The 27,295-nt window shown below is 38.1% G+C and overlaps 1 protein-coding gene and 1 long non-coding RNA gene across 5 annotated transcripts in view; one reads left to right on the top strand and one right to left on the bottom strand.

Annotated features, from left to right (window-relative positions):
* LOC141496358 (uncharacterized) overlaps positions 1–5,190 on the top strand; it is a 61,143-nt gene extending 55,953 nt beyond the window's left edge. Inside the window, exons 2-3 of the long non-coding RNA XR_012471038.1 lie at positions 4,402–4,507; positions 4,910–5,190. This is a non-coding gene — a long non-coding RNA (uncharacterized LOC141496358). The remainder of the gene's footprint in view (positions 1–4,401; positions 4,508–4,909) is intronic.
* The window catches only part of FHIT (fragile histidine triad diadenosine triphosphatase), an 896,014-nt gene that overhangs the window by 462,354 nt on the left and 406,365 nt on the right, over positions 1–27,295 (bottom strand). The window lies entirely within an intron of this gene.

Genomic DNA, 27,295 nt, shown 5'->3' with positions numbered 1-27,295 from the left:
TTTAGTAAGAGTCTAGTAAAATATTTCTCCCCAAAAAATGCCCTAGTGTGATTTTTTTCAGGATGCTCATAATATAAGCTCTATCCCAAAAAGAAGCCCTAGTGAGGATCATCAACCAGTCAGATGCATTTAGTTCATCCCTTGCAATACAAAATGCACATATTGAAGTATAAAATATTAATACATCATTAAACATAAAGAATACTGACATTAATACTGAAAGTGAATTATAATGTGGATTATAAAATAATATAAATATTTTCTATTTAAATATAAATAAATAATATCATTGACATTAATACTTAAAATAAGTGATAATATAAATTATAATTAAGTATTTGCAAATGCACAAATGGGTGCCTTTGGACCAGTGGTAAACAATGTAAACAGAGGAACTGGAAACATTGCTGAAAGACCAATTGAGGTAAAGACATAAAGCACAAATAACATGTGCACTTGATAATTTCTGGATGGAAAGAAAGTCCCACCTCTAATCATCACTAAGGGCAAGAGATAAAACTGAACATGTTTCAGGTATTTATGTTCTTGAAGCTGAAAAAGCCCAGTATACACAAAGAAGCAGATTGATTTAATGGTGGCACTTGTTTTGTAAAATGGTCCAAGAGGTCTGCTAGCCTGGGATTCAGCCAGCACTCCGCAAGCTAAAGACATGAAGAATGTCCTTGCAGAGAGAAGAATAAATCAGATAATGATTCCCGCAGGAATGACTGCCCCTGAAAATAAGCTCTAATGTAGCTTTTGGAGTAAAATTAATATTAGACCTCATCTTATTTTGGGGGATAAGACAGTAGATGCTAAGCAATTAGAGGACAACTGGGTGAAATTAGTCTTCAAGAGGTACACTGATGCCAGCCTGTAAAGAGTTCTAGAAGCCAAGGAGAGGGATGTGTCTTTTATTCTAAAAAGACTAGGGAGCAAACAAAGAGTATTGAGCAAAGGAGGGAAGAGTTCAAACTTATACTTTAGGAAGTTTAGTTTGACTACCATATGAGAAATAGACTGAAGAGGGGAAAGATAATAAGGAGACCAATTCTGAAGTCACTTTAGTATGGCAAGCAAGGGGTGAGCAGGGGCAGATTGACAAGATATTGCTGATCATCAGTTTGGATATGGGGAAAGAGATCAGGATCCAGAATCATTCTGAGGCTACTAAACTAAATGGACAGATGGATGGTGGGACTCTTAATAGAAACAAAGAAGCAACCAGAACAGAGTATTCTGTAGATGAATACTCAGAAGTAAATGTCCTTGAGGCATGCATCCACATATAAACACATATAAAAGTGGACACATATTTGTATGCAACTATATATTATGTATGTTGCTACATACATATATATATATATATATACATATATATATATATATATATATATATATACACACACAGGAATATGTCTGTGTGTACATCCACAGATACATCCACATAAATATGCATTCATATACAGACATATATGTAGCTATACAGATATATTGGGGAGTGTGTGAGGATAGGTAGGTAGGCAGGTAGATGATAGCTTTAAGAGTGTGATTGTGACTCTATAGGTATAGGGAACTTCATAGTAATTATTTTGGCACAGACTCATCAGCAACATGTTTCTTACATAGTTGCCTTGAACAAGGAGAAATTCAATGACTTGCCCACAGTGGGGATAGACAGTAGTTTCTCAGCAATTAGAGGACAACTGGGTGAAATTAGTCTACAAAAGGTACACTGATGCCAGTCTATAGAGAGTTCTAGAAGCCAAGGAGAGGGATATGTCTTTTATTCTATAAGGACTAGGGAGCAATCCCCACAGCCCTCTATCAGATGGATAACTAAACCTTGACTTTTCAAACCCCAAGGCCAGCTCTTATCTTCTTCTAGGGGCTGCCTCCTCATTACGGAAAGAATAAAAATATCCCTTTTTCCCCAAAAGAAGGGTTATACATATGAGGCTACCCCTATTTATCATATCTAAAGTAAAATCAGGTAATAATTACTTAAATGGTTTGCACTATATACAGACAAACAGACATTTAGACTAATAGATTTGAGAGAGAGAGAAGAGATGTGCATATGGGTATGTATTCATGTATGAATGCATGAGTACACACAAGTATATATTTCTACTTGAATCAATCAGAAAATAGAAACAAAAGTGGATCAAGAATTTCAATTAGTATATAACTTGCTTAATTCTACAAACTACATTCTATATTTCAAAAGACATCAAGGAGGATTTTGCTTTGCTTTCATGATGAGCCTCTCTCAATGAGACCACGGCTCAGAAATAGACTGGCATATGAGTTTTCACAAGTAAAAATACAAACTTTTCAATGTTACCTTTTATATAAAGAAAGATGAATAAAAACCATCACAACCATTATTGATGAAGATGGGCTATCCCCATTTCCATATACTAATCAGTAAAATAAAGGGTAATTGGTGATTGAGGCAATTTTTTTTTGAACATTCACACCAAATATCCTATGGACTTTTGTTTATATGCAGATTACAGGACCATCAGAGCATAAAATGGTGGTCCTTAATTAGACAGTCCAGGTGGCAGAGAGCACCAGAAGGTAAACACTGGCCAAATCCATGCCAAGCACTAACAATCACAGATATGACCTACAGAACTGATTTTAAGGGTAAGAAATACCAGTCTTTAAGTAGTCCTTTCTTGAGTAGAATCTGACCTCTGTACTCCAGCATGTTGAATTATGGTTATTCTTGATTCATGTGAATTGTTTTGTTCTACAGATCCATCTGGAATTTGTTAGCTTCTATTAATTAAAATTTCCATTCAGATTTGAAACCCTCATTCTAGCAGGTAAAACAAGATTTCTCTCTGTTAAATCTTCCTAACTAATATCCATCTCAATGGAATATTAAGACAATCATCATACATATTTCAATACCACTATATCTGCTAGTAAAATTCTATATCTCTTTATTAGGTTTCTCATATCTATCAATCTATCTATCCAATCATATTTATATCCATACTTATATCGCCATTAGATTTCATTACATACACTTTTACTTTTAGTTTTAACCAGACCAGTAATTTCATCATTTAATAAACACTCTCAGTGCATATCAGAATCTATTCAGAAACTTCTACCCTTAGCAAGTTGTTTGGTGAGGGAAGCCACTTGGTCATTCTTTGTCATATGTCAGTATTGTGACAGAAATGAGATTTGAACTTATGTCTTCCTGATTCTAAAGTCAGCTCTCAATCTACCAGGTGACATGACCTTTAAATCCACCATGACATGACATTAAAGAGACATATCTTTAAGCTGCTAAGTTCCTCCATTAGACTATGAGCTATCCTATGTCTTGTATACCTAGCCCTCAGAATGCCTGTCACAAGAATAAGTGTTTAGGAAATGCTTGCTGAATGACTACAAAATGGTTTTTTTTTTAAAAAAAAAACCCAGAAGTTCTAGTTCTTAAGAAGGGAGATCTATTATATTCTGGTGAAAATCTGCACATGACTTTTTAAAAACAAATATCATTATATGACAATTACAATTTAGTTCAGGAGGAAAAAGTGATCATTTTCTTTTGGGACTCAAGGTCACAAAAGGCAAATAGATTAGAGACTGACCATATTCTATTGAAAAACTCCAAGGTTTGCCTTTGAACAATTATTTCAGCATATTGGGCACATAGGCACAGAAATCTAAACTCATTGAAAATTACAAATGATTATTTTTTAAAAAAATGATCATATTGAAACTCACAGAAGAATTTCAGGCTCCACACATGTGATTTTTCATCTCGATTTCAAACTACCTTAATGCTAAAACACCTCCTAGTAAATATCAACTATTTCTCAAATTTGCAAACAGCTCTATTTTTCCCTCTCTTCTATATGAGAAGCTTCATAAGCTGATTTGCTAATGACAATACGTTTATTTTTCAGAAATAAACTATCCCTGATCTAATACAAAACAATAAATAATTCAGAAGCTTCACATTATTATGGGGAATTTCATTTTGGAAATCAACTAGGGATCTCTATAATGAGAAGCACTCACCTTGCTAGGGAGAAAGCTACTCTGAATTTAATCTTATGATATTCCCTTCAGGGTGCACACTGCAGCTTGCTGAAAGACAGAAATGATTCCAGTTGTACTTGGAAATAGAACCATAGGGGGAATAAAGATAAATAAAAAAAAATGGGCATGGAAATGAACCTTAAGTTTGAATTCCACAGTAAAGGGTTGACATTCCAAAAGAATGTATTTGTGCCAGTAGGGATTCTTTTAAATTCTTTGTCTTTGCATCTCTAGTGCCTAGAAATGTGTTAGGTACATAGTAGAAGTTGAAGAAATTCTTGTAAATATATTGATTAACCTGTTTCATTCATTCATTTTTGTCTTTAGATAGAGATCTTTGGAGAATATAAGTCATCAGAAGTGGTGGAAGTAGAAAAAAAAAAGACTATCCTGAACATCATTTCAGAAATAATGGAAAAAAATGGAAAATGGGGTGAGTTAATGAAAATAAGAGTAAGTCTGTGTGTAACCCTAGAAACCAAGATTTATTTATTGGGCACTGAGGTATCACTTCCTATTGAATGGGATGAAATGCTGTTTCTGGCTTAAGAAAACCTCCACTCTCCAAGAACAAACATCTGTTGAAGACATGAATGACTTGCTAGCCAAGTTCTGCAACAGTGAAGCTTACAGTCAAATAGACCAGTTCTCTCCAGGAGGTATTTATGTAATGAGTATCAATTATAAGAGAGAATTTCTGGGGCAAAGGGCTAAATTATAGAAACATTAAAAAGCTCTGTTAAATTTATACATTCATCTTGGAGATTTCCAGGGTAACTACATTGTAATTAAGTAATTTTCTTCTTTTCATTTTTTATCACAATTTTCCTTTCAGACTTGGCAATCACCCACTGCTATGGGGCACCTTCATTTGGGGGAAAGAAAAGCCATTTCACTATTGATGCTGAAATAGAGGACAGCTAGATATTTGTTGCCTCCTGAGTGATGGATGCCGATGGATATAGTCATTCTCTAAATGAATTACTCCGCCAATACTCATTGTCTCTACCAACCCAGAGCCTTCCAGAAAATTATTAAATTGTCACTGTGTGAGCAACCTCACCACTAAAAAATAAAAAAATAAAAAAATAAAATAACGATGACTGCAGCTGACAGCAGCATTATATCTCACCAACCCATTACCCAAGAGGTGTATTTTTAAAACCACCCATGGGAAATGTGCAAACAAACTCCATTTCTGCCTGTGGGTTTTACATACACACACACACACACACACACACACACACACACACACACATATATTTTTAAATGATAGATCATATATATGCTTCTTGGATATGGAATTTTGAAAAAAGTATCTTTCAGGCTTTCTAGAATCAAAAGGAACAATGGTGTTCATTCCATCATTGTACAACATCTGACATGTAGCAATATAATTAAAGATCCCATTTCCAATTGCATTTGCTTCAGGCAAAGTATCACATCTGATCCATAAAAAGCAGCCTGAAGCCTTTTAAATTTTAGGTCAACAGCACTTTACGATTACACTTGCCTGCGGAAACGCCACAGCGATTTCTATTTATGTTAGAGAACACTTCTGTGCTCAGTATGACAGGGTGCTATCGCAGGCCAACTCCTGTTACAAGGAGTTGATGTAATGCCGGCCCAGGAATGATCTAATCGCTGCTGACTGTAGACAGGACAACAGGACGACGATCTTACATCTTTCATGTAGCTGGGAAAACATCAAGAGTATTTCATTGCTGACAGTTCTAATGAAACCTGCCTTGCATTATACCCCCATCACCTGGGGGCATAAGCCAAGGCAACTGAAATTTTAAAGGATTGTTGGATTGTAGATAAGCAGCCTTGAAACCCAGCAGAGAGGAGGTGAAAGAGTCTATTTATTCTCCCTACAAAAGTCTCCAGACAGATTGCTATCATTGAATCATAGATTTAAGGGGCCACAGACATCATCTAGTTTGATCCCCTCATTTTATAGATGAAGAAAAGGAGGTCCAGAGGAAGTAAAGCAGATTTTGGTCTGTAAGTGATTAAGTCCACCTCCTCTATTTTATAGATGATGAATGATGTTTTTCCTTCAGTGTTGAAGAAGACCATGACATCAAGGAGGTGATGCTATGGCAAGCACATGAATTGGATTTGAGTGAGGAGGGCAGTGCTAAGTCACTGGCCTCACCTTCTCTTCCAGAGCCATCTGGATCCAATGGTCAGTTTTGAATCAGGACTGGAGATGAGCCTGGGTGTGAGGCAATCAGGGTTAAGTGACTTGACTCACCCAGGATTAGGTGAAATTTGTACCCATCTTCAAAATCTCACTGTACTGCAAAGCCTAGCAAAAATCACTCAGATTGCTATTTGTTGTTGCTGCTATTGCTCAGTCATTTCAATCATATCTGACTCTATGATCCCTTTTAGTATTTTTGGCAAAAATACTGGAGCAGTTTGCTATTTCCTTTTCCAGCTCATTATACAGATGAGAAAACTGAGGCAAACAGGGTTATTAAAGTGACTTGCCTAGGGTCACACAGCTAGTGAGTGTCTGAGGCTGGATTTGAACTCAGGAAGATGAGTCTTCGTGACTCAAGGCCTAACATTCCATCCACATCACTTCTTAGAGTTAAGAGTTAAGCCAAGTATTAAAAAAAAAAAAATAAAGGCAATGGCTGAATTGCTATTGTCTGACTTTAAAGTCCGTATTCCTCCCAGTACCTTACACATAATTCATAATTTCTTTTTGTTTGCTCATTTTATCATTATTTATTCTTATGTTCTTGATAATTATCTGTATTCACCACTGGAAATTTTTAAAAAATTATGTACTCCAATGAAAATATTAACTCTGTAGGAACTAGACTATAAATATATTCACAAAACAATGTTGAAAGTCAAATGGTATAGGAGTGTTTGAGTCCACAATACTGTTTAATAAATCATTTTGAAAATTAAAAAATCAAGCCAAGAAATGAAATTGCCGTGGCCACACCGCTTGGTGAGAGGTAGAATGTAGTCATGGATAGGACATTACAGGAGGAGTTATGAAGACCTGAGTCTATGTGCTGCCTCAGATACTGATCAGTTGTATAATACTGGACAAGTCCCTCAGTTTCCTTAAGTTCCTCCCAGTTCTAAATATATGATTGAAAAAAAATCAGAACTAGAAATTACAAAAAGGTATGAAGACTTTAAGTTTAGAAGGCTCTTTCTTAAGTTTAGTAGGCTCTTTCTACTTTTGTTTTAGGTTTTTGTAAGGCAAATGGGGTTAAGTGGCTTGCTCAAGGCCACACAGCAAGGTAATTATTAAGTGTCTGAGACCAGATTTGAACCCAGGTACTCCTGAATCCAAGGCAGGTGCTTTATCCACTACGCCACCTAGCCGCCCCTCTTTCTCCTTTTTTAACAGATTTTTTTCACTGCCTAGCTACACAAAAGTTTGAAGACCTTAAGTTTAGAGGGCTCTTTTCCCTTCTTTAACAAATTCATTCACTACCTTGTCAACTTGCTATAGCCTAAGGATTAATGAGAGTGTCACTAACAAAGTCAGAGTCAGAGATTCTATCTTCAATATGTTATTAATGTCAGAAACAAAATGACATCATCCTAAGTGCAAAAAATGACAAATATTAAAAGTGAGAATCCCACAAATAACCAATTGTCCACAGATCTCACTCTAGGAACTCGTGCTGCAAATGACATGTTGGTCAATTGGTAGATACCAAGAACATTATCCATCACATTTAGTGTGGCAACCATTGGGCAAGATAACAGAGATGGGAATGTAGAGAAACCAGAACAGGTATAATTGATAGAATCGACAGGACCTGATCAGATGGGATAACACTCTTAGCTCAACTCTATCACCCTCAGGGTATAACATAGGAGTTAGGTTAATAAACATCTCTGTCTTCCTATATGGGAAGGGAGGCATTCTTCACTGTTCCCACTGATTTAATAAGCTATCTGAACCTTGCTTATGATTAAAGCCCATATTCCACTAATATCCAAACACCAAGTTTGTGTTTGCTGTTTTTCTCCAGTTTATATTTCAGTTCTAAAAGTAAATTTCTAAACTCTTTTTGCCTGGCATTCAAGGCTCTGCATAATCTGGCATTATCACTTTTCAGTCATCACAAATGTCTCCCCTATTCACACACTGATCTCTAATCAACTAATTTCTGATCTCTGCCCATCTCTATGCCATTAATGAAGTTTTCCTCTATTCCTGGAATGTATCCTCTCTCTTTCATTGTTTGCTGAATTTATACATCTGTTAAAGTCCAAGTCAAAAGCTACCTTCTCCAAGTCCTAACTGCTCCAGAGAGTACCTTGAGTGAGCAAGTCTTCCCTTGGATCTCAAGACAAGCTTAGCTTTGATGTCTCTTATGCACTTTTCTTATGCTATTTATGAAATTTTATCTAAGTTAGAACCTTTTCATGCCCACATTACTCTTTGAGGGTCATGAAAGCTAGGTGGATGTCTTATTGTGAAATGGGAACTCATCATCAGCATGCTTTTATTAAGCAATTGCTATGAATCAAGAACTGGAGAGACAGACAAAGCAAGGTCCTGCCCTGGGAGCTTATATTTTGATAGGGGAGATAACATTGATGCTGTATCTGTAGGTCCTACTTCACAGGGGCATGAAACACAAAAAGAGTTTCCAACCCTAAAGTTTATAAATGTCACCTATTATTAATTTGGTTTTGGGGGGGACTGAACCTATGATTCAATTATATAAAGAATTCTCCCTGAGGAAATTCTCTCTGTCATCTAGGGTAGGCAAAGGAGAAGGTAAGTGCCATCATGGACAAAGGAATGGACCTGGCTCATATGCAAATTCCTTAATCCCTCAAAGTTGACTTCTTTTATGTAAAATGGGGATAATAAGAACTCCTGACTCATAGAATTGTTATAAATGATAATGATAAAAATTAACTTACAAACTTTAATGTATTATGTAAATGTTAATGATCACCTTCATCATTACCTATCATCATCATAGTCATCTTATGCAGTTTCTAGTCACAGAGAGTTATGTGGGGCACTAAGAGGTTATCTGATTTCCCAGGGATACACAGCCATCATCCATCTGAAACTTTTGTCTCTGAAGTTACCAATAGTCTCTTCATTGACAAATCTGATGGAGGTGGTTTTTCCCCTAAGTCATTATGCTTCTCTACTTCTCTGCTGCATTTGACACTATTGGTCACCCTTTTCTCCTGGATAGTCTCTCTGAGTTTCCACAACATTGCCCTCTTTTGGTTCTCCTCCAATCAGTCTTTTATATCCTTTTCTCTCTCCTTTAGAGTTTCATCATTCACATTATGCAATAGGTACCCCCCGAGGCTCTGTCCAGGGATCTCATCTCTCTATTCTCTCTATTCTCTCAGTGATCTCAATAGCCACCATGGGGTCAACTTTTATTTCTATCATCACAATTGTACACATCCAGGTCCAGTCTACTTCCTGAGCTTCAGTCCCATACAGCCAATACCAGAAAGTTCATGACAACTCAAAATCAGCAAATCTGAAACAGAACACAGTATCTTTCTCCTCAAACACTCCCTTCCCAACCTCCTATTCTATCAAAGGCATTACTATTCTTCTAGTCTTCCAGGTTCATGGCCTCAGCTTTTACTTTGCCTCTTTATTCTCCATTCTATGTACCCAATGAGCTTCCAAAGCTTCTTTTTCTACCTCAATAATATCTCTTGAAGTCAATAATATCTTCTCTTTACTCACACAACAGACACCTTAGTTTAGGCTCTCATTATCTCTCTCGAATTATTTCAATAGTCTCCTAATTAGTCTCCCTGCCTCAAGTCTCTCTCCTCTTCAATCCATCCTATCAAAGCCATTTTTCTTACACTCAAATCTACTCATATGACTCCCCTCCTTCCTCGAATACAGTGGCTGCCTATTGCCTAGGGCAGCTAGGTAGTACAGTAGACAGAGCACTGATGGAGTCAGGAGGGCAGGAGTTCGAAACCGACCTCAGTCACTTGACACTAACTAGCTGTATGACCTTGGGCAAGCCATTTAACCCTGACTGCCTCACATCCAGAGCCATCTCCAGTTGTCCTGAACCATAACTGGCCACTGGAACCAGATGGCTCTGGTGGATAAAGTGAGGCTGGGGTCTCAGCACAGTCCCCCTCACTCAAATTCAATTCATGTACTTGTCATGGCATCACCTCCCTGATGCCATGGTCTTCTTTTAGAAGGAAGGACAAACAACATCCCTATTGCCTAGAAGACAAACTACAAACTCCTCTTACTTAGTTTTTAAATCCCTTTATAGCCTGACCCCAGTCTTTTTGTCAACCTCATTGGATACCTGTATTTAACCACAAACCAAAGTGACCTCCTGTCTTCTCCTCACACCCAATAACTCTTCTACCATCTCTGCACCTATGTTCTTGTGAGCCACATTCATAGAATGTATTTCTTCCTTACCCTCAGCCTCACAAAATTTCTCCATTTCCTTAAGATGAAGCTCAAGCACCATCTTCTTATTCCTTCAATCCCTAGAGCCCTTGATCTCAAATTGCTGTCTATATATTTTTACTTATTCATGTTACATTTGTACTATGTATACTTATAAAATTATACTTGTCTCCCCACTTCAAAATAAGCTCTTACAACTAGGGATTGTCTCACTTAATATATATATATATATATATATATATATATATATATATATATATATATATATATATATTCCTGGCAACAAACACAATGACATAGTAGTTGCTTAATAAATGCTTTGAAAAATTATTTTATTCTAACTTAAGAAATAAAACAAGCATTTACATAACATGGTAGAATAGAAAAAAAGATGATTGCACATGAAACTGCAAATCTGTTATATGCAACTTACCATTCCTTCTAAATAAAAGAAATACAAAGGATCTGTCAAGGAAGATGTTATCTGCATACAGAGAAAGAACTGATGACCTGATGACTAGAAGTATGCATAGAATGATTTTACATGTACACACACACACACACACACACACACACACACACTGGTGGCCATCTCTAGATCAAGGAAGGGGGAAAGGAAGGAAAAATATTACATGATAACTTTAATAAGTGCTTTTTGATTGATGAATTGATCCCCAACTCCAAAGTCGATTCTTTATTCTCTACAGCATACTGGTATTCTATTATACTTATTAATATTATATTCTAAATTTAATAAATTTAGCTCTATCTGATACGTATGAAAGGTAATTCATAAATGTTTATACTCCTATGAAGCTAAGGAAAGGAATTGAAAAACAAAGCAGCTAAATGACTCAAATAGATAAGAGCTAGTACTTAGTCGAACCAAGACTTTTAAACCCAGGTTGTCTGACTCCCAGTTCAGTGTCCAGTTCACTGTGTCATTCTGCATTTTTCTGTCACTTGCTTTCCCATCACCCTATGTAAGGATTCTATCAGGAAGGATTAGTGGAGGTAAAAATAGTATTTGATCCACTCTCTTTAGCTGAGAAAAATATGGTCAACAAGACTGAGTGATATTTAAAATTGATCTGAAACAGGTTTCAGGAAAGATGACTGATACACATCTATAGATTTCACAAATCTTGCTTGTCACTCTCATTCTAACTGCATTTTTATCTAACATGGAAGAACATACCACAATATTCCCTCTTGGTATTACTGATCTGTACATCTTCCCTTGAAGTAACTGTGTTCTCTCAATCAATGAAAAACCATTTTAAAAGCATTTAGAAAAGATGATGCTTAAAGTATGATGTGTGTGTTGCAGGGAGGGACATTCAATATTTTTATCCTCTTAGATCCATAACTTAAGCTGTATTCAACAAACATCTAATAAGCATACACTACTGTCAAGGTATTGGGAATACAAAGACAAAAATCAAACAATCCCCACTCAAGCAGACTATATGACTATTATTCATAATAATAATGGGGTTGCTATCTCATATGATAGATAGAGCCCTGGATCTGGAGTCAAAAGACCTGAACTCAAATGTGGTCTCAGATACTTATTGGTTCTGTAATCCTGGGCAAGTCGCTTAACCCTGTTTCCCTCAATTTCCTCATCTGTAAAATGAGCTGGAGAATGGGGTTCCAAAAAGTTGGACTCAACTGAAATAATTAAATTACATCAAAACTACCAAAATTGATCAATTTTTAAATCTTATTTATTCTACCCCCTGTAAAATCTCAGTAATCCATCTCCTTTTCTCCATTTATTATTATACTAGTCTCCCTGCACCCAGTCTCTCCCCATGACACCCTTTACCCCAGTCTATAGAGTATTACAATAACCTCCTCGCTGGTTTTTCTGTGTTCAAACTCTCTCTTCTTGTAACCTCATCTCAAGTATGGCAAAAGCTTCTTATCTGGTCTCTCTGCATCCCTTGTCAAGCTCTCCTCCACACAACCAAATTAATCTTCCTAAAAGCTCTGCTGACCATGTCACTCCCCTGCTCAAAAATCTTTAGGGGGTTCACTACCGTATCTAAGGGGGGACATACATACTAATTTGCTGTTTGAAGCATTTTATGACTTCAGTCTCTTTTTCCAGACTTATTAGCTCATATTACTCCCCCTCATTGTCTAGGCTTCTGTCAAACAACTCTCCTTGCTCCACATATATGACATCCATCTCCTGCTTTCCCACTTCTGCACAGGCTGCCTTTGATGCCTGGGATGTTCTCTCCTCTTATCTCTTCCTTTGGGAACTCTTAGGACTACTTCCTAAATCAGGTTTTTACAATCTACTCAATTGTGGTCCTTTATCCCTCTGACACACCCTGACTCCAATCCTTTGTGTCACTTAATGTTTTTGTGTTTTCATTCTAGTTCAATGCTTGAGGCAGAATAATCTCTTAACAAATGTTAGGGAATTCAATTGAATCCCCCTAGTAGAGTCTAGGACCTTTAAGGCCAATTCAGATTTTGTTTTTGCCTTGGCATCATAACCTAAGTAGTTACTTAATGAAAGCTCATTGAACTAAATCCATTTGGCCAATCAAGTGACACACTTCCAACAACGAAAATAGCAAATATTTATCAAGTGCCAGACACTCAGTTAAACACTTCAGAAATATTTCCATACTTGATCTTCACAACAATTCCAGGAGGTATGTGCTATTATTATTTTTTTTCATTTTACATTTGAGAAAACCAAGGTAGACAGAGGTTAAACGACTTGTCCAAGGTCATACAGGTAGTACATGTCTGAGGCTGAATTTGAGGAGAAAAGGTAGAATAAAGGTAGATGCTAAGTTGTAAAGTGCCTTGAAAGTCCGACTCGTGAACTCAAGGATACCATGATGGTTGTGATGCTCATCTGATAGCAGCAGGCAGCATAGATCATAAAGGGGACAGAACAGATACAAAGGCTCAAGTTTGGGGGGCTAGAACAATAGTCCACAGGTATCCTCAGAATACTGCCCAATTAACTCCATTTGCTTGACACAGAAAATACACCTACAGGCTATGTCACAGCCAGTAACTAACAGCATTCAGCACAAACATACTAAAATAGGAAACATTTCAATTAATTAGGTTTCCAGAGGAGTAATGTGATATTAGTCTTTGTCATTAAATCAACATTAGCCTCTGCAGATGTTCCAGATGCACCAATCTCCCCCTTCCTCCGGCCTCCCCTCCTTCTCAGCTCTATAATAAAACCATGCATCAGCTGTAAGAAAAAGTAATCTTTAAGTAAAAATAGGAATCTATATTTTCATTGCAAATGTCTAAAGCTTAGGGCCTGGAGATTTCCTTAATGGGTGCATTTGATGTGACTTGTTATTCTTACATTTGTTTTCACAAGCTTAGCATAAGGGGGGTTTAAAGGTTTAAGTGAGGCCCATAAATTAGATTTTCTTCAAGAAATCATGTCCTTGACATATTTTTTTCATTATCTGAGAAGAATGAAACAGATTTTTTGGTTAATTAGTGCTAAGACATGTATTTTGCATTAGAATTCAGTTTACCAAAATGCCTTTAAAAACTGGAACAGATGGTAGAATTATAATAACTTTTGCTTATGATTTGGGTTAAGAATAGAGAGGCAGGAGGTTTCTACTTTTGCCTAACTTTTCCATAGAGTTAATGTTGATTGTATATTTATTTTGTTTTCCTAGTGAAGATGTAAACATGTCCATTTTGCCTGAGCTCCAGAGGGATGAGTTTAAAGAGTCGAGAGGTGTCTGCAGAGAAGGGAATGGTCACACAAATATTCCAGAAGTGCCCACTAAATTCCAAGCCCTGGGTTACGTGTGGACATACAACTTTAAAGAATGAATTAAGGCTTACTCCACAAAGAGCTTCCTTGAGGAAGTTAAGTGGCTCTGGGGATAAACTTCCTAAGGGCTGTTTTCCCCCTAGTAGAATAGAAGTTTCTAGAAAGCAGGGTTTGTCTCCCCTCCCCCACACACCCACCTCTTGTTTTTTAATTTTCAGGTTCCTAACACATTCGAGAAGCTTATTAATAAATATTAAAAAACTAATCATTTTTTCATTTATTCAGTCATTTGTGAAGTTGATTTTTAACCCATGTATAATATTTTCATTGATGCTTATTAAATATTATTTGCCCCAATTTTGCTGGTTGAGATCAATAAGCATTTATTAAAGACCTACCATATGGTTACCAAATTCATAACACTGACCTAATGGTGTCAGTTCCTCACTTCAATAGATCTCTGATGCCTCTAGGATAAAATACCAAACCTACAGATCGGCACGTGTGTGTGTGTGTGTGTGTGTGTGTGTGTGTGTGTGTGTGTGTACGTGCGGATAAACCCCCCCCACTTCCTCTTGGGTTTGAGGGCTGTCAGTTACCCTCAGTCTGGTTAGCACATCTGCCAAGATGGTTTATTGGGGTATGACCACTATAATATATTCTACATTTCTTAGAGCCACAGATCAGAGCTGAAATTCAGGTCAACCCCAAAGGTGGCTGAGCAGCCCTGAGAAGGGATCATCAGAAAGCCCTCATTCCAGAGGTGCTAGTCCTCCCAAAACACCCCATCCTCCTCTTAAAGGCTAGACCTGATTTACTTCTAAATTTGTGTCCTCATAGACTAAGACAATGTCTGACAAATAGTAGGTGATTATTAACTACTCTGATTGCTTGGTCTTATTTAGTGGTTGGTTATAGCAACTGTAGGTCTGGAGAAAAACGGCACTTCAGCTGGTAGCCACTTATCTCTTTATTCCTCCATCCTGCTGCCTCCCTGAACCCTGTAGAAATGGATGAATGCTTTAGTAAATTGTGAAGAAGTGCAGGTGTTAATTAGGTAGCATTCAAGAAGAGCATTGAAATTCAAAGTATGGAGAAGGTGAGGGGGGCTATTTTTCATCACCTGGTACCCTTACCCAAGAACTTTGCCAAATGTTCAGATTTTTTAAAAATTTCATTTCAGGGAGAGGCCTAACCTCACTCCCACCGAGAAGTTCTGGGGTAAGGGTGGCATGAATATTTTTTTTTTTACCAACTTTTATGCCTCCTGTTCCCTCACCTAAGGCTTTCATATCTTTAAACATACTAAAGTCAATTAACATGATTAAACCTTCTGCATAATATAATCTTTAGGAGTGTAAAACTACACTAAGACTTTTGGAAGACATTGTATCTCAATGATCCTGAATTAACAAAAAACTCTCTGAAAATCTAGGACAGGGAGTGAGTCTATAATCTTATGGACAAAGGAAAATGTTAGATAAGGAAACTTTCCCCAGAATTATTTTTTTCTCCTGAAATTTAGGGAGTCATCTAGAACACAAAAATAGTGAGTTGCCCAAGGTCACATAATATATGTCAAGGGCAAGAGTTGAACTCAAATCATCCTAGCTCCAAGGCAGACTCTCCATCCACTACAACAGGATCCCAAAATACTAACAATAAGGATGAAATTTTTTTTTCCATTGTTTGCCCAATGTCCTTCTTTTCCCCTTCCAAAATGGTGGTGGTTTTCTCAGAGCACTTCACCCCATATAGTGTAATCTATGTTTCAAAATTTTAGAACATTAGAGTGCAGAGATGAATTCAGTTCTTCCTCTAAGAGTTGAGGTGGCAAGACCTTCAACAATGGTTGAGACCACTGACTCCTCAACCTTCAAAGACTCTTGCTCCTGAACCCTGAGGCTCTATGGAATCCAGAAATGCTATTCTTCTTGTTCCCAGCTCCCAAGGGCACCAGTTAGACCACAAAATATTTACAATGTGCAAGGTTCTAAGGATTTAGTGACCAGAAAAAAAGTCCCCGTGCCCCTGCCCCTTTAAGAAGCTTACATTCTACCACAGGACAACATATTTTCAAGGACATCTGAAGATATACTTGTATGTATTTCTATATGTATTATAATAAATTTATACATTAAATAAATGTCAATGGGTGCAATATGTATGTTATAGGTATGTTTGTTATCTCATATGCATGCACAGACATATAAACACACATGTACACATGCACCTATATGTATTGGTTTTTCATTGGAAGCACACTGGTATGTGTTAAAGGCCTAGTCATCTACAAAATTATATATAATAATAATAATAACAATAATAATAATAATAATAACTAACATTTATTTGCCATTTTAAGTGATATATATCATCTCATTTGATCCCCAGAAAACCCTGTAGAGGCAGTATTATTATCCCCATTTTACAAAAGAAGAAACTAAGACTAAAGGAAGTTAAAGGAGATTTCATGGGGCAAATAGCTAATAAATATATGAGGCAGGATTTGACCTCAATTCTTTCTGAGATATCTTTTTTTTATTTTTGGTTTTTGCAAGGCAATGGAGTTAAGCGACTTTCCCAAAGGTCACATAGCTGGTAATTATTAAGTGTCTAAGATCACATTTGAACTATGGCCCTCCTACCTCTAGGGTCGGTGTTCTATCCACTGCACCACCTAGCTGTCCCTTCCTGAGTCTTCTTGACTAGTGTTCTAGGCAGAAGTAGATGCCACTTTCCAGGATCCAACCTGGGCAAAATGGGGAATCTCTCAAAGGCATTGCCTCAATAAAAAGTCATTTACAAGCAAAATACCATTTTAACCACACCAAGTCCCTGTTGCTTAGTTTTACAGATTTTATTGTTCCCTTTTCCAGATGAGGAAACTGAGGTTGAGTGAAGTTCAATGATTGGGCCAAGGGTAGGAGCAGGTCTTCAGGACTCTAAGCAATTTCTTGCCCCCCCCCACCTTAATCCTTCCAAAACCCATCAGGCTCTCTTGGGTGATTCATTTTTCCTCTGGGTAGGAAGCACTTAATGTTCTTAAGAGTGGAGAAAGGCAGATCAGGAAATAGAAGAAAGATAGTAACCAGGATACTGGATTCCAAGGATTCCTTGAAAAGTCCTTAGTGATAGCTTCAAATATTTAGATGGCACAATGACTATTTTGGAAATGATCAATGAAATTATTTTGAATGCCCCTGCTGTTCACTCCTAGGGAATTAATCAGAACAGACAAGCTTACCTAGACAAGTTTTATAAGAGAGTGGTCCATCTGAATCATCTTCCAAAAGCACTGTTAAATCCAAAAAGGCATGGAAAATTCATTCTTAATGTTTCTTCAACCTGGAATATTAGTTATGGGTCAAATTTATTAAAAAAAGAGTTTTATTTTTATGTGCTACATATCTCACCTTTATAATACATTGGGGCCCCCTTACATAATCACCATTTATAGTACAGTAGAAAGGCTATTCATAAAGCAGCCAATTCTAACTACTGAAGAAAACATTTGACTTCTAATAGGCGGCTGCCAGTTCCCAGTCTGATGATACCCTGGCCTCTCTCCCAAGTTCTACTCTTCAAAAGCACATGACATATTACCACTAGGATCATCACCAAAAATAACACAAACAACTTTGATTCCTGGACTTGGAAAGGATGTCAGAGGGGAAGGAGGCAATCAAACCCAATCCATACTTAAACTGGGTTTCAGTATCTCTGGCAAGTGGTCATCCAGCCTTTGTTTGACCTCTTAAGGCTATCCATTCCAGTTCTGGACGTCTCTAAGTATCTGCAGTATCAATCAATTATTGATTGTAGAAATATTTCTTTGCCCATACTCTGATCCAGAGACCATGAGTTGCTTGTTGGTCCTCACCAACAATTTCCTCCCAATTCTGGACATTTCAGGGACTGTCTCCCATTCCTCCAATGCTCTGTCTCCTGGCTTAGGTAGTTTCTTTCAAGTCTAAAATAACAACCATGGTGAGGAGACTTTCCTTTCTTCCTTAATGCTTGTGAGATGATTTCTCATTTCCAGTATTTCCAAATTTTGAAAATTTCCAATTCTAATTCCATGCAATATCTTTCATGTACATAGTTGTTTCTACATTGTCTCTCCCATTATCCTGTGAATTCCTTAAAGGAACTCTTTCATTCCTTGTATCCTTTCTCAATATAGTGACCTGCACATAGTACATCCTTAATAAATGCCTTTTGACCTGATTCGAAATTCATTCATGCCCTCTCACATCTTGCTCAGTCCCTGTCTATATCCTTCTTCAACTCTTCCATCTAAGAACCATTTATTTCACTGGAGGTATTTTATAAGGTCTACCTTTTTGATATTCCATAGCTACCCATGACATACACAAGCTGTCTATTATCCCTCAGTTTTGTTCATGAGAACAGTCTAATTCCTCCTGTGGTCACACATGTCACTGATGATGAATTTTATGTCAGGTCTTACATAGATGTCATCATTAGTCATAGAATGCGAACTGAATCTGCCAAGAATCCTATTTTTAAGGTCAGTTTTCTTTCTGAATCTTCCAAGTTTATGGTATCCTATGCTTGTAAGTCATTCAACCTCATGGGTAAAATATCTGCATTGAAAAGACTGCTTTTTGCAACAAGAAGTTTGAGATCTTTCCAAACATTGCCCCCCCCATATGATCCTTCTCTGTCACTTTCTCCTTCTAAATAAATTCTGTGCCTTAATGGGAAGGCACAAAAAAAAGCTTCTATCGAAACGGTCACAAAAAGATAAGTTGCCTCATACTGTAGGATATGTCCAGGTCTCTAAGCAATGTAGTTTACCAATTGAATTCACTTACTATGATCAATTGGGGTGCAAATTTGAATATAATAAACACAATTAGACAAAAGGATACTGAAATATATTTCATTAGATTTTCTTCTCCCTCACTGTTACTCATTATCAGAAGAAAATCAAGGTGGTGAAAAGAGATGAAAGTTGGTTTTTCTTTGTCCAAGACAAGAGAAATAATGTTAAACTTTTTACATTAACCCATGTTTTTGTATCATAAAAAAGATATAAATTCAGAGACTACTAATTTTTATAGATCTGGGTTCCCTTTATTAAATGTCCTCAAATAATCCTAATGAGATGATTTCGTCTGCAATATTATTCTTATATCACCTCTAGCAGAAAGGGAAAGGAGAAGAGATGAATATCTCATTGGTCCCTGGTTTCTCCAGGAGATGACTGGACAAGATAGCCGCTTAATTCTGACATCAGTCAGTGGGGCTTTGGAATTTTCATTACAGAAAGGTTAACTTATGAAGATCCAGAGAGAGAACCCTGGACAAATTTATGACAATGATACCTGGAACTGAAAACAACTTGACCACTAGGTTTATTTATGCTTTAAGTTGTTTAGGCTTTAGCATAAACTCTGCCTCCAAATGAATTCGGTCAATGAGTCACTGCTGAGACAAAATGGGGGCAAAGAATCAGAATTTGCATGTAGATAAAAAGAAATGTTCTTAATTTTTGTTGTTGCTGCTGTTGGTTGGTTGTTCTTTTAAGTACTCTTACCTACAGCTCCGGAAAATGCAATGATCATACCTAAAAGCAAGTGAACAGACTTCCTATAAATTCTTCCAGCCAGATGTGATGGTTTGATCCTGGCCAGTCAAGATTCAGAATAGACCAGTATTCTTTTATGGAACAACATGATGAACAGAGATACAGAATGAGATGCTTCTGGTCTCCTGGATGTTCCCCTCCACCCCCACCCCCCACCCACCCACTCCCATACAGGGCGGGCTGGTTGTAGCTAAGGGTGATCAAAAAGGCCTGCTATCAGGAGTTCTGGAGAAGCTTCAAATTGCACTAGGTAAAGAAGGGGGGATAAGTAGCCTCAAGATGATTCCAGGGAGATTCGAGTGTGAGAGATTTAGAACTAAAGGAATCTCATATATTTATTCTAAACTCCTCTGATTTTATAGTTGAAGTTTAAGAGGAGTTGAGTAATTTGTCCAAAATAATACAGATAGTAAGGGTTTGAATCCAGCTCCTCTTAGGAACCAAATCTATTTCCATCCTACCATGATGACAACAAGCTAATTTTAGAAGAGCTGAACATATAAAGGAGGAATTTGGACTACTTGACCCCCAAGAAGTAGACAAGAAGGGCAGGAATCACAAAGAGCCAAATATAGACTTTCTATAAGGAGAGCGGGGGGGGGGGGGGGACTCACAATCTGAACTCTCCAAAAGGGGAATGGGGTGCAATGAGAGGGAATGTGTTCCTCATCATTCAAGGTCTTTATTTCAGGGATGATGAGGAATTGTGTAAGAGCGATCTTTCTTCAGACCCATTTTGACTACAGAGGTCCCATCAAGGTCTGTGATTTGGTCACTGTAGCTTGTTGATTCAACCCAAAGTTAGAGATAAAACAATTTAAGAATGATTCAGCTACTGAATATGTAGGGATAATCTTCAATTCATTGCAGACTGACTCTGAGAAAAGGGACTAGTCACAGTTTTTCCTATGGTTGGCATATAATGAGGGCTTAATCAACACATGTTGGATGGTTCATTGATTAATATGTACAGGATGCCTCTTTTCAGCTGATGGATGACAGAGAGGTTTCAAAATTGGAAAATGTTCCTCTGACCAATAAAGCCAGCATCTATTTATTTCAACTAGGCATCCCTAAAGGTCTTAGGATTATTTGAACTCTCAATCAAGTACAGATTCTTCTCCTTAATAGGACTTAATTTTGGGGAAATTGATCAGAAGATTTCATAACAACAGGTAAATTCGACATCAGAGAACTTTTCAATTTTCATAAACAGAGCCGGAACAGTTGTTCAAAGGTCAGGGATGGGAGGAAATTATGAAAAATGGCATCAATGAACATCTATTATCTGAGTAAAACATTAGCTTAAAACTAATCAGTCTAGATTTGTTCCACTATGTGCCATGAAATCAACAAGAACCAAGACAGGAAATGGGGTACTAAAGAACAAAAATAAAATTCAATATTGATTTGCAGGACACCTGATGGGATGACTGATGGGGGCAATTAGGTGGGTTCATGATATGTATCCTTGAAAGACTAAAGCCTTATAAGGCATATGGTATTTCAGACTCAAAACTAGGGCTGACTGGAGGTAACACAGTTGATCAAGAAAAGTTCAATGCCTTCATGCTAGAGGGACATTATGCTTCTGTTTTTGACTTCTGTATTGTCTTAGAATATAATCCCTTTCTGATACATGTTTTCTCTCTTGTCCTTACACTGCCTAGAATAACATCTTTTCCCAAGTGGGTTCAACAAATATTAATTGAAAGAATGTTGACCCTAAAACATGATTGAGTCATGACAAAGATGGACTGGAAGTTTCTGACATAAATTGTGGAGGGAATTTTGTCTAGCAATGGTTCAGATTAGATTCTAATCCATTAGTGAGAAGCACTGGATATGAGAGTGTAGATTTGGAAATCAAATCCAGACTGACCATCTTTGTGACCTGGGGCAAGTCACTTTAATTTTCCAAGTCTTAGCTTCTAGATTTGTCTTAAAAAAAAAAAGAGGTGGTACCAGATTACCTCAAAGATACCCACCCCCCCAGTTCTAAACCTCTAAGCATAGTCTTTCCAGCTCTCTAAAGTAAAATGGCAGACTTCACAAGACATTAGTGACTCATAAAATCAAAAAGTTGAAAGTTGAAAGAACCATCTAGTTCTAGCCCCTCATTTTATAGGTGAAGAAATGAAGGCCCACAGAGACTTGCACATAGATAATAAATATATGAACTCAGGTCCTCTGACTCGAGAACCAGTTCTTTGCCCATTCAACCACAATGGTGCCTTCCATTTTCTATCTCCCTCTTCTTTTCACTTCAATTCAACCTCCTTCAGTTCCCTGATTATGTCTTGGAGAAAAATGGCCTGATAAATGTATTCAGATGAAGGCAGGAATGACTGACAAGCACTTCATGTTACCCCTCACAGCAGTATTTTTCTTTTTAAAAGAACACCTAGTGATTCAAAGCAAAGTAATGAATTTTTAATCATGAAAGCCCAGACACCAAAGCAAACAAGCAAAGTGTTTTTTTGTCAGGGGGATGGGGAGAGCAGTGGGGTCAGAAGGGCCTTCTTAGAAACAAGCAAACTGTCCTACGTAGGAGGCCAATACAACTTTGGCCATGCCTGAGGTTTGCCAGGCTCAGAACTGATGGTGAGTCTTAAAAAAGAGAGGAGCCCATGTTTCAGCAATAATGCAGTGTTGTATAAACAACTGAAAATTGAGGGAGGAAGCTATCTGGATCATATTCAAATACTTGTGCATGGAAATACATACTAATGAACTTAGCATTCACTGAGGATAGAAAAACTTACAATAATTTAGGCCAAATTGTTGGAACATAAATCATTTTAAACCTGGGTTTTATGAATTGGCATCTCTGATGTAATAAAGCTCCAGCAATAAAAACCTGACTAATGTGTTTCAGAAGGGAAGAAAGAAAGTGGACAGTACTTTGGTCCATAAAGGCTTGCAATGGAACCTATCATTCAACCTTGAACTCGGCAATTGGCACTCAGTAATAAACATTCACCTGAAGCCGGCTCTGTTTCAAATTTGCCTGATCCAATTCTGCCAAAATTTACTGTAAACTTATCTCATACCAGTCATTTTCCTAAGGCTAAGGAGGAGGACAAGTTGAAGGACATGGTCCCTGCACTCTAAAAGAGTTCAAAAAGAAGAGAGTTAATGAACAACCAGAGAAGGAAGCAGAAAGCCCAAAGAACCAGCATGGACAGTTTCTTCAAGAACATATCATGCCACACTGGTCTTATTTCCCTGCAGGGTAGTTCAACTGGTAGATTAGAGAAAGACTTTTAGGAACACTCCCCTAGATTTCAGTTAAATATTTGATAAACTATTTCCTGCTCTTCTTGTGGCAAAAGACTGAGTGCTGTGGAAAAGTCAATTATATAATTATGGAACTAGTTGAGGGTCTTATTCAGAAGGGAGCTGTGAATCATCCATTGTCACTTTGGAAGGAAGCCTTCTGTGGGGTTCCCGAGGTTCTTTGGTTGACATTCTGCAGTTTTTACATTTTTTATCAGTGACATGGACAAAGGCACAAGACAGCAGGCTTGTTAAATTTACAAATGACATGAAGTTACAAGGGATAGTTGTCAAAACTCAGTGATAGGGTCAAGATCCAAAAAGTTCTTGCCAGGCTAGATCACTGGGATGAATTTAATAAGATGAAATGTAAAGTGGATATATGTAAAAGTCTTGTGTTTAAGAAATCAACTTTCCAAGTAAATGAGGGAAGGAGAAGGCATGTCCACCAACAGGCTCTATCCTGGCCCCTTTTTCACTCTCTCTCCCTGTCTACACTCTTCTTTGATGACCTCATCAGTTTATTCTCCTTGCCAAAGCCTCCATACCTCTCAAACTTTTGTCTCAAGTCTTCTCTAGCAGAATGCAACCATAACCACACACCCCCTTTTCCCTCTCTAATCTTCAACCTCTCCCTTTCTTGTGACTTCAAATATGATCAAGATCCTGCATCCTAAAAATAAAAACAAAAGCAAAACAACTTTCCCTGGATCTTAACATTAGCTGGAGGTACTGTTCTAAAGCTCTCCTCTCTTTCTCAGTCAAAATTCTTGAAAAGCTGTCAACATCTCTCACTTGTACTTTTTCATTTCACACTTCCCTGTCCTCCCAAACCATACTAGTGGGGTTTTTAATTTCAACAGCTGCAATTACTCTCTCCAAAATCACTGATTTCTCGATTGCCAAGTTTGATGGTCTTTTCTTTGTCCTAATCCTTCCCTACCTATCTCCTATATTTGCCACTGTTGACCACGCTCAGATATTCTTTCATCTCTGGGTTTTTGTCATACTCTTCTCTCCTGTTTGTCTACCAATCTAATGATCACTCCTCAGTATCTTTTGCAGGTTAATCATCTATACTATTCACCCTAATTGTAGTTGCTTCCCAAGTTCTGTCTTGGTTCTCTTCCCTTCTTCCCCTCATTCCATGTCTCTGTTTCTATCTGTCTCTGGTTTTCTGATTTTTATCTTAGCTTTTGCTCTCACTCTTCTCTATTTGTCATTCCTTTTTCTCATTTCTCTCTCTCTCTCTCTCTCTCTCTCTCTCACACACACACACACACACACACACACACACACACACGAGGCAGACATAAACCTCATCAGCATCCATGGATTTCAATATCACCCCTATGACTCTTGATGACCCATCTGGGGATTTTGGGGCAAAGATATGTTTGCCATTTCCTTCTCCAGTTCATTTTACAGATGAGGAAACTAAGGCAAAAATGGTTGACTACCTTGCCAAGGATCACACAGCTAGGTAAAAGATGAGGCCACAGTGTAATAAAAATGAGACTTCCTGATTATCCACTGCAGAGCCATCTAGTTTATTTTAATATGCTCCCAATTGGTCTCTTCTCACAATAGAATATCTTCCTTACATATTGCAAAATGATTTTCCTAAAAGCACAGATCTAATCAAGCCAACCCCTCTAATAATCCTTAAGAAGTACCAGTGGCACTCTATTGCCTATAGAATAAAATGTTCACTCTCTTGTGTGTTTACTTTATAAGTATTTTATCACATGAATGGCTAGCACGAATATAGTGTTTAGCAAAAGGCTCAACACTTGATCTTCACAATAAGATGTTATAATCGCTATTTTACAAATGAAGAAACAGGCCATAATCTATTCAAAGTAATAGCATTTAATATTAATTGAATCTTAATTAAATTAAAATCAATATTTCATTAATATCATTTATATTTAAACTAGCTGTCTCCCATGGCTGACATGAACTCCTTCCTTCCCTCTACCTAATGAAATATTATGGGAATTAAAGTATTTATATTCCTTTAATAATATTAATTTAATCTCATTATTATTGTTTAGCTAAAGTTAATAACATATAATTAATTGTATCATTTATATTTAGATTGTCTCCCCTACCTGGCAGGAACTTCATCCTCACCTCCACCTAATGAAATCTTATTGGAATAATTATTAATATTAGCACTTTAAGATTTGTATAACACTGCTTTACATGTTATCTCATCGATCCTACAACCCTCTAAAGTAGGTGCCACTATCCATCCCTATTTTACAGATAAGGGAACTGAGACACAAAAGGGTTATATGAATGTCCTAAGGCTACCTATTTAGTGTCTTAGACTTTGAAACCAGGTTTTCTGAACTCCTACTCCTTTGTCTTATCCACTGTCACGTCCCAAATGACTTGTAATGATCTACTTTTTTCCTTTGCTGAGATTATTTTTCCATGTACTTGCTATCTCCAAAATCAGGATGTAAAACTCTTTGAAAGTAAGGATTATTTCATCTTTTTTCTTTCTTTTTTTGTAATCCTAATGGTTTGCTCATTGCAGGAACTAGTGTTACTATTCATCCCTCTTTTACAGATAAGGGAACTGAGTCACAGCAGGGTTAAATGAACGTCCAAAGGCAAAACATTGAGTGTCTTAGAATTTGAAGCCAGATCTTCCAACTCCAATTCCTTTGCCTTGAATAAGGTGAATACCTTCACACCTTCCATCCCAAATGACTTTGTAAATCACCTATTTTTTTTCCTTTGTTCTCATTCTATCTACTTTCTACTTGTCCCCACAATTAGGATGTAAACTCTTTTGAAAGTAAGGATTGTTTCATCTTTTCCTTTCTTTTTTTGTAATCCCAATGGTTTGCTCGTTGCAGGAGCTAGTGAAATGTTAAGTTAGCTGGTTGATTGTTAGAGAACAGTTCTGATCAAAGACTGGGGAGCTTTAATGAACTATTTGAAAGTAACTGGAATCATTGGTTTGATATGACAGTCAAAAGAGAGCTCATTCATTCTCGGGCAACAAAAAGGCAGTTTTCAATCCTGGAGTTTTTTGGTTTTAATACTATTCATTAAATCTTGTTTATTACATTAAAACTAATATTTCGTTAATAATTTCATTTATATGTAAACGAGCTGTCTCCCATGGCTGCTGTGAACGCCTTCCTTCCCTTCCAGGAAAACCATGGAGAAGCTGGAAGAAAACAATCAGAATTTTGAAGCTCACTTCTAGGAAGCCTGGAGAAAATAAAGGGATGGGAGTGGGGATGGGGAAGAAGAGCAGGCTTCCAGGAGAGGAAGTTCCTCCCCCAGGGGGTCACGGCAGGAAATGGATGTGGTGAGGCACAAAGGGATCGTTTTGGGTTCTATTTAAGGAAAAATCTTCCTAACAATTAGAAATCTGCATAAAGTGAAAGGTCGCTGGAAGGCTGTGGATTCCTTTCCCGGAAGTCTCCAGCTTGGGCCAGAAGGACTATTTATGGGCCCTTTAGTGGGCATGTAGCAGAATGGAGTGCTTTTTGGAGGAACCCGTTGGGCCACATGGCTGCTCGGAATTCTGGGCTTCTGGGGAGTGCCCGCAGCGGGCATACACTGGGCGGAGGAGGCTCGGGGGTCGGCTCAGTCCGGGCCGGCCAAAGCCGCCCCAGCGGTTGCCGCTTCCGTCCCCAGCTCCTGGGACAAGCGGGCAGTGACTCGTCCCAGGCCACACGGCTAGTGCGTGGCAGGGGCTGGGGGGCTTCCGGCCCACTGCCCCCAGCTGCCCAGGGCGGGTGGGGGTGTCGGGGGGCCGCACTCCAGAAGGGGGATACATTGTATCAGCAGAGCCCTGGGCTGCGGGCCGGGCCGGGCCGGGCCGCTTGGCCTCGGCCCTCCGGGAGCCCCCATTTGGGGAAGCCTCCCGCTGTGTTTGGGGGAGGCCGCGGCTCGGATCTGAAGTGTGTGTGTGTTTTGGGGGGCCGCCCGGCCGCAGCTCCCCCATCGCCAGGCCGAGGCCTCGCGGAGGCGCGGCTCCAGTTCGCCCACCTCCACACACTCGGGCTCCGGGTTCAAATCCTACCTGCCGCTCCCCCCAGCCCCGGTTTCCGCCCGAGGGCACGCCCCTCCCCCCGCC

This window comes from Macrotis lagotis, chromosome 8, assembly GCF_037893015.1.
Source record: "Macrotis lagotis isolate mMagLag1 chromosome 8, bilby.v1.9.chrom.fasta, whole genome shotgun sequence".
Lineage (NCBI taxonomy): Eukaryota > Metazoa > Chordata > Mammalia > Peramelemorphia > Peramelidae > Macrotis > Macrotis lagotis.
The sequence above is the reverse complement of the archived record's forward strand: the minus strand, read 5'-3'. Positions and strand labels throughout refer to the sequence as shown.